Here is a 9,456-nt window from a genome sequence, read left to right as displayed (position 1 = left end):
ACACACACACACACACACACACACACACACACACTGCATATCCATGTGAAATAACTATCATTGGTTATATTCATTCCCCACAGCTGGAAAACCAACATGGAGCTAAAAGTGGCTTTACATTACATTAAATCTTTTGTATTAAAGGTAATATACTGTAAATAATGTATGATTGAACACTGCTTTCATGCAGGAGGTTTAACTCATACTCCGATTCAGATTTAAACCTGGATTAATTGATTTTGTGGCCATATAGGTTGATATATTGAAAGGTTTTCCACACATCCAGCAGACACGGAGCAACATTAGCTTTTATATGGAGTCTTGTTTCCGACCTCTTGGCGACTGGAAGTGGAATATTCACTCCCGTTTGACTACTTTTTCGCTCTCCTCCAGCTCCCGAGGGAAATATCTAGCTCATGGCTGCCAAAAGTTCCACTATGTCCACCAGAGAATCACTGACTTGTCTGCAAATGTCCGTCCCCAAGCATTTTTTTTGAGAATACCAGCTGCCTGCTGAGCCTGAAATAGCGGTGGATTGGTCACCACAAGCAACTTATCACATTATAGTTGATTCATTGTTAATAAAAACATATTGATCATAGCCGCTTTAGTTCATGGTTGAACTTAATCCTGTTCTTAACCCTGCCTCAAAGGCTAATTTCAAATAGTCCCTGTGAAGCGCAGACTGTCCAAAATGACTCCAGATTCCCAAAAATGTCCTCATAAACAATGTCTTTAAAGTCAAAGAGACCATTACGCAGATTTGGTGGGGGGTAGATCGTAAACCGAGGTGCGGGGGGCGGGGCCGGACGGGAGCGGTTGAGCGATGAGCGCTACGGGCCAGGGCATAGACTAACGCAGGGCGGGAGAAGGGAGGGGCAGGTGTGTGGGTGGGCATACAGGGGGGAGGGGCACAAGATGTGAGGAAGTAAGGGAGGGGGAGGCTGGGCTACCCCCCCCCCCCCCCCCCCCCCATTGTCCTCATCCCTCTGAACTCCCGTGACACTCAGATGTCCCTCATGATAACAACTGCGATAGATTTAGACACGGGCGACCTTCAGTTCGCTTTCTGTCATCATTTTCATATTACCCACAATCCCCATCCCCTGCTCTTTCCCAGGTGGTTATTATGGCCTATTAGTGCCTTGATCAGAGCAGGGCTGTGAAGGCTTTACAGATAAAGGACTTCCTTCATGCTGAAAAGTCAATCAACGGCTCTGCTCACTTTGTCATTCAGTCTGTCTTTCTATGTCTCCTCCTGTCTTTCTGTCCTCATTCCTGTCGTCTGCTTTTCTATGTCTCTTTCTGTCTGTTTTTCTGTCTGTCTGCTTTGTTGTGTCTCTGATAAGTGCTATATCAATACACTTTACTCATTTACTTATATTTATGTATGTGTGTGTCAAACCCTCTCAGGTCTCACTACCCTCCTCCTCCCCCCCAAACCCTTTGCCCCTCCTCCTCACAACATCGCCCTTACAACAAGAAGAACCTGGACTTAAACCCCCCGGGGACGATGAACCAGAAGCTTATAGGCGTACCCCCACGCCGAGCCTCCACCCAAATGGTTCACAGACGTTACAAGCCCCCACCACGACCCCCCCCCCCCCCCCCCCCCCCTTCAATCCCCCTGTCCATGGACGTCCCCTTTTCACCCACCTCCTCCCTTTCACCCCTCTAATCCAGTGGTGTAGTCTACGTGATACACAGGTATTTACAGTTTACCCACAAGAAAGCTCCAGGATTTCCATGTACCCACTTAAAAGCCCAATGACACGCTAGAACGTACTTTCCATTATATTTTGGATATATTTTGAATTGTCATCTGTGTTTTTATTCTTCACATAGGTTAACTAAAGGTATTTCCACCGTAAATTTGTGGATGAAAGTTTATCCGAATACAGGAAATGGAGTCTTGATGCTCAAAACTTCCCTGTCACGGCCCTCATACTCTGCTTCTGACTGGCTGTAGTCCTTACCTAGGTACTGTCAGGGCCCTCATACTCTGCTTCTGACTGGCTAGTAGTCCTTACCTAGGTCTGAAAATGAGCAGAATATGAGCACTTTAAGTAAAGTACAAGTGCATCACATTTGCACTTCAGTACAGTGCCTGAGTACATGTACTGAGTTACATCTCACCACTGCTTTTAGACCGTACTACTGTGCGGTTTATTGTGATCCCACTCTTGCCGTCTCTTTAAATTCACCGCTGTCCACCTGTCTCTGTCTCTTTTCTCTTCCTTTCTCACCATTTGTACTTGTTGTTTCTCTATCTTGCCCTCCTTGCGACAACACCTCTCCCCCGTTCCACCGTGGTCCTCCCCTTCATTCCACAACTCGTCCGACTGGCAGAAAGACTTCCATCATGTGTCGACCCCCCCCCCACGCGTACCTCATGATCTCTTGTTCCTCTCGCTACTGTACATGGGAACATGAGCATGAAATGACTGATAAACTGTCAACACTGTACTGGAAATGGTTTTCTCAGTGATCACAGGGGATGTTCAAAGGGTTGTTGACCTACATTATATATGTATAGATTATAAATATATATAGAGAGAGTTTTCCTCACTCTCTTCTGGTGTTTAGCCATACAGATAGTGAGAGGTGGGGGTCTCCAGTCGCACAACTTGAGCCGAGAGGTGTTTGGTGTTTTAAGCCCCCCACGTGGCCTTCCAGGCAGTGCTGCTTTCAGCCTGTTTCACAGCTTGAATATTTAAACTCACAAGCTGTGTGGGAATTTCCCCGACTCAAAATTGGCCAATATGCCGATATATGCTTTGAGTGTTGCGTACGAGCTGTTTGAAAATCAGTTTTTGGTTTGCTGCACGACTAAGTCAGCCTAAGGGGGAGAGAGATGGGGGTGACACGCAGCAAAGGACCGCAGGTCTGACCTGAACCCGGGCCGCTGCAGGTTGATTTGAAATCAAATCAGATTTCAGCTCCGCCTGAAATCAGCGCTAAGTGGAGCATAAGTGAAAGATGTTTGGCTGAAACCAAGCAGTGTTCATGCATCAGAACAGCTCAGTAATTCCTGCGGTTCTTCCCAGTGATCCACGTGGATCTGAGGGTCCCCCCCAGACAGTTTCAGCATCAAACACTTCATTTCCTGCATCCAGATACATTTCACAGAGAACGAAAAGAGACGTGGGCTGCAGAGTTAACTCTACGCGGCGACAATGCAACATTTGGTTTATCTGGGTTAGAATTTAAAATGTTGCTTCCCTCGATGTTTTTGTCACTTTTTGCAACGCTTCTGAGGCGTTTTACGACATTCTTGCCGCTTTTTTATACGTTCTTTTATCAACTGTGTCCTTCAAATGCTAAAGAATGGAATAAAACACCCAAATTCAATGAAAGTAGTGGACTGATCATTGATTTTACTTGTGAAGAGCATTGTATCGAACCATGCACGTTATTTAATTTTGACAATCTGATTGAAGGAAACTCACATTTCTATATATAGAAGGGTCAAAATATATATATGTGTGTGTATATATATATATATATATATATATATATATATTTTATAGGTCAAATTTGCCCCGAGGACAACACTGTAGGGTTAAGATAAGATGGTACGGTCCACTACGGGGGTGTCTGAAATAGTTGGGAAACATACTTGAAGGTAAGACGGACATATATACATGTTTTAAGATGTGGGGGGGTCGGGAGGGTGGGGGGAGATATATCCCCTGCATCCCCCCCTATGCTGTACTCTGTATCTTGGACTGGATGTTTCTGTGAACTGGGAATCTGGGAAGCCCCCCCACGCAGATCAACCGTGTTGTTTTTGTCACTGTGATTCAGTGGGCCAGTTCTGCCAATCTATTATCCTGATTTACTGACTCCCCGGGTCACAGACAGCAGATAAAACATAAAGTTGGCAACGTTCGCACCCGATCTTCACTGATGGAGAACAGGCACTGCGTTTTATATAAACAAACATAACCATGGCTTTTTTTTCACTACTGAGCAGACACAGATGTGGACACACGCACACATACATACATACAGCCCAGTGGTGGAATGTAACTACATTGACTCAAGTACGGTACTTAAGTACAAATTTGAGGTACATGTACTTTACTTGAGTCATTTCTTTCCATTCCAGAGAGAAATATCATACATTTTATTCCACTACATTAATCCGACAGCTTGAGTTACTTACCATATTATGATTTTTTGCACACAAAACACATGTAGTTGATCAAATACGATGTTGTGTTATAAATGAAACTACCCAACAATATATGGGCCCACAAGGATATGAATACTTCTTCCATCACTTATCCACACCCACCCTCTGTGCCTCACGTTTTATCTCTCCATCACGGGCTGCTCATGCCAGTCAAACACATGAGAGCAGCTTTATGTTTGTAGCAGGATGAGTGTGAGGTGTGTGTGTGTGTGTGTGTGTGTGTGTGTGTGTGTGTGTGTGTGTGTGTGCGTGCTTGTGCTTGTGCTTGTGCTTAGGCGTATGCCCTTCACAAAAAGCGAGTACAGTGAATCTGTTCATGGGTGCATGCATGGGTGGACGCTTTATTTTGCAAGAGTGACACCTTCACAAACATTTTAGCTGCACACCCATTGGCTTTTTCCTTCTCTCTCTCTCTCTCTCTCTCTCTCTCTCTCTCTCTCTCTCTCTCTCTCTCTCTCTCTCTCTCTCTCTCTCTCTCTCTCCAGCGTGAAGTTAAGCATTCCAACCAGTAATCCTATAAAGTCCCATTAATCCAAATGGCTGCAGAGAAATCACTCAGATAAAAGTCCATTAACTAGACTCAGCATCTTTTCCATGAGTGTAAAATACAATGAGATACAGTACAAACAACCACACACACACACACACACACACACATGCTTTATTTAACAAACAAAAACACTAATGTGCTTACAAGAGTCACACACCCAGTCAAGGACACTCACACAGGCACTAAGACATGAACATGAAAATGAACATGGCGTTTATTGGAGAATTGTGTGTGTGTGTGTGTGTGTGTGTGTGTGTGTGGTCTCCCTTCAATGGCCCTTTTTCAATTCAATTCAGCAACTAATCTCCTTGTTTCCTTCACTATATCAGCACAACAGGAAAACAGCACACATAAACAGTCCAGTTCCTGCACGTAACTACAATATGTATCTGTGGGATGTTTATCGGACGGCAGATAAAGACAGAATTGCAAAACTAGAGTACAATGCTTTCTTTACATTTACACTTCCACGCTGTTCAAACCTCAATAAAGCATGCTGTGTGACCAGAACATTGTGAAACGTTTCAAATTTTAAAAGCAATTCTGAAGTTTCCGGAGACACCAAATGTGACACAGCTAAATGGCATGTAATGGGATATAATGGAATGGAATGGACCACAGATTCAGAGCATTGTAAGCATCTCCAACAGTATGAAACAGTACACACTTTCTGTCTCCTAAAGGGGCGTGGCGTCGTTTGAAAACGTCACGTAGATATATGAAAATTTGTATAATTTATTAAAATGTTCTTTTGCTTATGTTAGCTATTTACACAGCTAAAAGCCATATTTAGCATCACGGAGATTAGTTTTGTTCACGAACGTTAGCTGACGTTAGCTTCTCTGTGTTGCCAGATCTCGCGAGAGTTTGGTCCTGAGACAGGAACACGTCTCAAACAAAGTTCATTTTCTTCTGATGTGTCCGTCTGAAAAATGCCATTTTAGTGTCAGAATCTTCTGGAGATATGTGGCGTGTACAAAATCGGTCCAATATTTACTTTGGTGACTATGGGGCTAAAGAATCACTCATAATCTATATTCACGTTAACTTCTCCCATTGGAATCAATACACTCAGGACCTAGGACTTATTAGCATCAAAAAGGCGTCATAGGGGCTCCACTTAGAGAGGAGAGGCTGACCCCCTTGGTTCTAAACCGTCTCTGATATTAGCAGTATCGTGTACATCGTTGCGTGTGTGTGAACGTACAAATACTGTACGTGTGACACAAATAAAACTGGGAGGCTCATAAAAAAAACATTCCTATTTGCTGTTTTTTAAAGATTCCACAGTGTACTGTACCTTTAAACCTGGTATAGCCAATGTTTGGCCACTAAGGGGCAGTGGAAATAAACTGTAAACACAACATAAATGTATTTTGATATTTGATATGGAAACATGCTGGCAGATACGGAGCAACATCATCATTCATTTGGCATTATGTACACTATGTGCCCTCCACTGACTCCCAAAGGGAAACTATTGGTCTCTATATCTGCTGAACGCTCCGCTGTGTTCACCAGCTGGTCGCTAACTTCCTCTGTCTCATATTTGGTGCTGGGCGGGCGTGCAGAGCTTTCCTGCTGCTGCAGTCTGAAACAACACAGATGAGAGTGTTGAGAGCCACGTACAGCCACAACAGACACTATGAGCTGCGGTGATGCTACAATGCTCGGGGGAGCAGAGACAAGTGATAATAATTCCCTAAACGTTCCGCCATTTTCTCCTACACACATGATCCATTGTTGACATTAAAGAATCACTTTGATACTTTCCAACCTGGACCCTACTCTCCCATGGTTTTGGGTCTAAGGTAGAGATCTTCAACAGGGAGTCCAGGACTCTTAGGGGGTCCTCAGAGTTAGTACATGGGGCCTGCGGAATTAAGTAAAAACCCTATTTCTTTTGAAAGTTTCTTTTTTTTTCTTATTCAAATAAGTCTGAAAATATACATTGATATGAATGCAAATTATTCATAGCAAAAATTCTATATGTGAAAAAAAAAGATGTATACATTGAAAATAAGCTTACTAGGATAACGATACTGTAGTGTTGGCTATTGGTGCTTTCATTAAATATTTACCCAATGACATTTTTTGATAAATAATCATCAGTAATGTGGATATAATGACTAAGTGGGTAAAGGCTAATAATAGAACAGCTGGTAAAACCAGGAAAAGACACCACTTATGCCATATTACGATATCCAAAATCTAAGACAATATCTAGTCTCATATGTCAATATCGATATAATACTGCTATATTTCCCAGCTCTAGAGGAAAGTCCTGTATTGTTTGACCCATCCACCAGCTTCCATGCTACTCTCCACCCTGTTTGCTGAGGGGGGCTTATTGCGTCGTATATGACGCTGAGAGCCACTAACTAAGTATTTTTACGAGTTGGGAGGGAGACGACAAGCACAGGAAACAAGCCTGAACACACCTCCAGCCTGTTCATTTACTCTGTCCTTCTCCTTCAGACACACTCAACAGTTCCATGACTTCTCTGCCAGGCACCGACCAGTGGAACCTCCATTGTGTACGTCTTATTTTTATTTATTGAGCCCTAACTCAGCGTGAGGGGAACCCTTGCACCTGTCTGAGCATCTCTTTTATTTCCCAATAAATTTCCCCCCCCCCCTTATAATAAACAACAGACAGGACACGTCACCTCTCAACCCACACACACTAGGTTGATTTTATTCAACAACATCTCTGCATGAGTCCAACAGAGAGGAATTATGGGGGAAACTGGAACAGCTTCGGAAAACAAAAGTGACCTGGAGAGTTAGTGGGAGGAAGAAGGAATTAAAGAAAGAAACAGGGTTTACTACTTAAACAAAGCGATCACTTGGCGGGGCCTATTGTCGACGGAGCTTTCATTCCGCTTCAAAGGGAAGGCTTGGACAGCGACCAGTGAGTGGATGGAAAGGGGGCGTGTCTGTGTTTGAACTGTGGCCCAGAGGTTAAGCATCCCCTTCACCATCCTTGTAAAGGTATACCCTGTACACACAGCGCAACGCACACAGACTGTCACAGACGCCAACACACACACACACACACACACACTCGAGTGCACTCACTCAGGCTTGAGTGATCGCGCGCCGACAGCAAACACAAAGGCAGATACGCACATTCTTCCAGTCTCTCTACGCTGTCTTAAAAATCAAAGTTTGGACTCGCACACACACCATTTTCTTCTTTTGGATCCGTTCCAGCATCGAGGGTGACAGCGTGACTGTGTAAACTTCTCTCTGAGTATTTAGCCTTGCGACCACGAAGATATACTGACAATGTCCCCGATACTGCCATTTGCTCTAGGAGTATTGCTCAGAGTGTTCGGAGGGGCTGTGGGGGGGGTTCGAGTGGCTCACTCGAGTTGTTACCATTTATGGAGGCATGTGTATTTGAGACATTAGGTCCTCTCAAAGCCTTAAAATGCCCAGAATAGTACAGACTACTTATGCAGGTAGAACTTTATTAGCTGCTCTGAAGTTCAGTGATTAAATGTCTTGTCACTTTATTCTTTAAGTTGAGAGGAGGATTATAGTTTCAGAGATGGGGGGTGAATGTTGGGAAGGGATCCAAATCTCTGCAGTATTCTCTAAGCTTATCCAAACAGAACGAAATGCACGCTATGGGAATTAAGTGACAATGGCTGTGACTGGGAAGGATCCCTTTTCCCACATTAGTGTTGCCATATATAATGAGATTTGTTTACCGCCCTAATTAGCAGAAAGCAGAACATGATGAAGTGGATTTGGATCCTATCCGAGGGTTTTGCTCAAGAAGAGGACAGTCCTGTTGCAGTTCATTGCCTAGTGCGTTTTTGTATGCTACCACATCCGTGGTAAAAAGGCTTTTTCTCCATCTTAGGGTGCATTGTGGGGAATATATAATGCTCTCAGAGCTTGATTCATGCTGCGTTTTATTATCCTCAACGATCCGTCTCAGACCTCGGATATGACGTCACTTTCACACTGATATGTTGTCCAAGTCGGAGAGAAGGACCCTAACCCTGGTGTGCACTGGATATAGACACATCCAATGTCAGGCTTTACCCCTCACCGTCCTCTCTCTGTGTTGTGTTTTATTGTATTGTGTGAACAGTTGGCATCATTTAGTACTGTATGTGAAGTTTTATTTTGCGGGGTGCAAGTGTTCCACAAAAACAAAAGGACCCTTCCTCAGACTATTTTGCAGAGAGACTGTCGCTGCTCCCGAAACTCAGCGCCGCCCAAGGCGATATTTGATTGTTATCTTTTCCTCCTATCCTAGAATGTATGTGTGATGTAGCCAGACCTCCCTCCACAGCGCTGTGGAGATAGGTCTAGCAATGCAGGACTAACGGCCCCAGGACATAGTATTTATCTCTCTGGCTTTCCTGTTCTCCCTGTTACAACCCACAAAGCAGAAGACCATAAAACATCCCATTTTAAAGAACTGAGCTCCAGTCACGTGTGTGCATTTGTCTAATCTTTATGGCCTCTGTGTGGACCACCCTGATGCTAATAGGGAAAGAAAACAAGCTAAAGGGGGAAATAAGTATAATTACTGAGAGAGAGAGATGATGATGAAGCATGTTTTGTATCTGCTCCTCCCTCCAGGAGTGATCTAATGGCTTGTCTTTTCTTTCAATCTATAAATGAGCCTACACAGATCAGCAGTGGGGTTTATGGCCCTAAACACACCGCATCTCAACTGGGTGGG

General features: G+C 43.9%; 1 protein-coding gene across 2 annotated transcripts in view; it reads right to left on the bottom strand.

Moving 5' to 3' along the window:
* Positions 1-9,456, bottom strand: part of emilin1a (elastin microfibril interfacer 1a) — a 46,510-nt gene that overhangs the window by 16,974 nt on the left and 20,080 nt on the right. The gene's annotated exons all lie outside the window — the stretch shown is intronic.

Source organism: Etheostoma spectabile, chromosome 18 (assembly GCF_008692095.1).
Source record: "Etheostoma spectabile isolate EspeVRDwgs_2016 chromosome 18, UIUC_Espe_1.0, whole genome shotgun sequence".
In the NCBI taxonomy this organism is placed as follows: domain Eukaryota; kingdom Metazoa; phylum Chordata; class Actinopteri; order Perciformes; family Percidae; genus Etheostoma; species Etheostoma spectabile.
The sequence above is the reverse complement of the archived record's forward strand: the minus strand, read 5'-3'. Positions and strand labels throughout refer to the sequence as shown.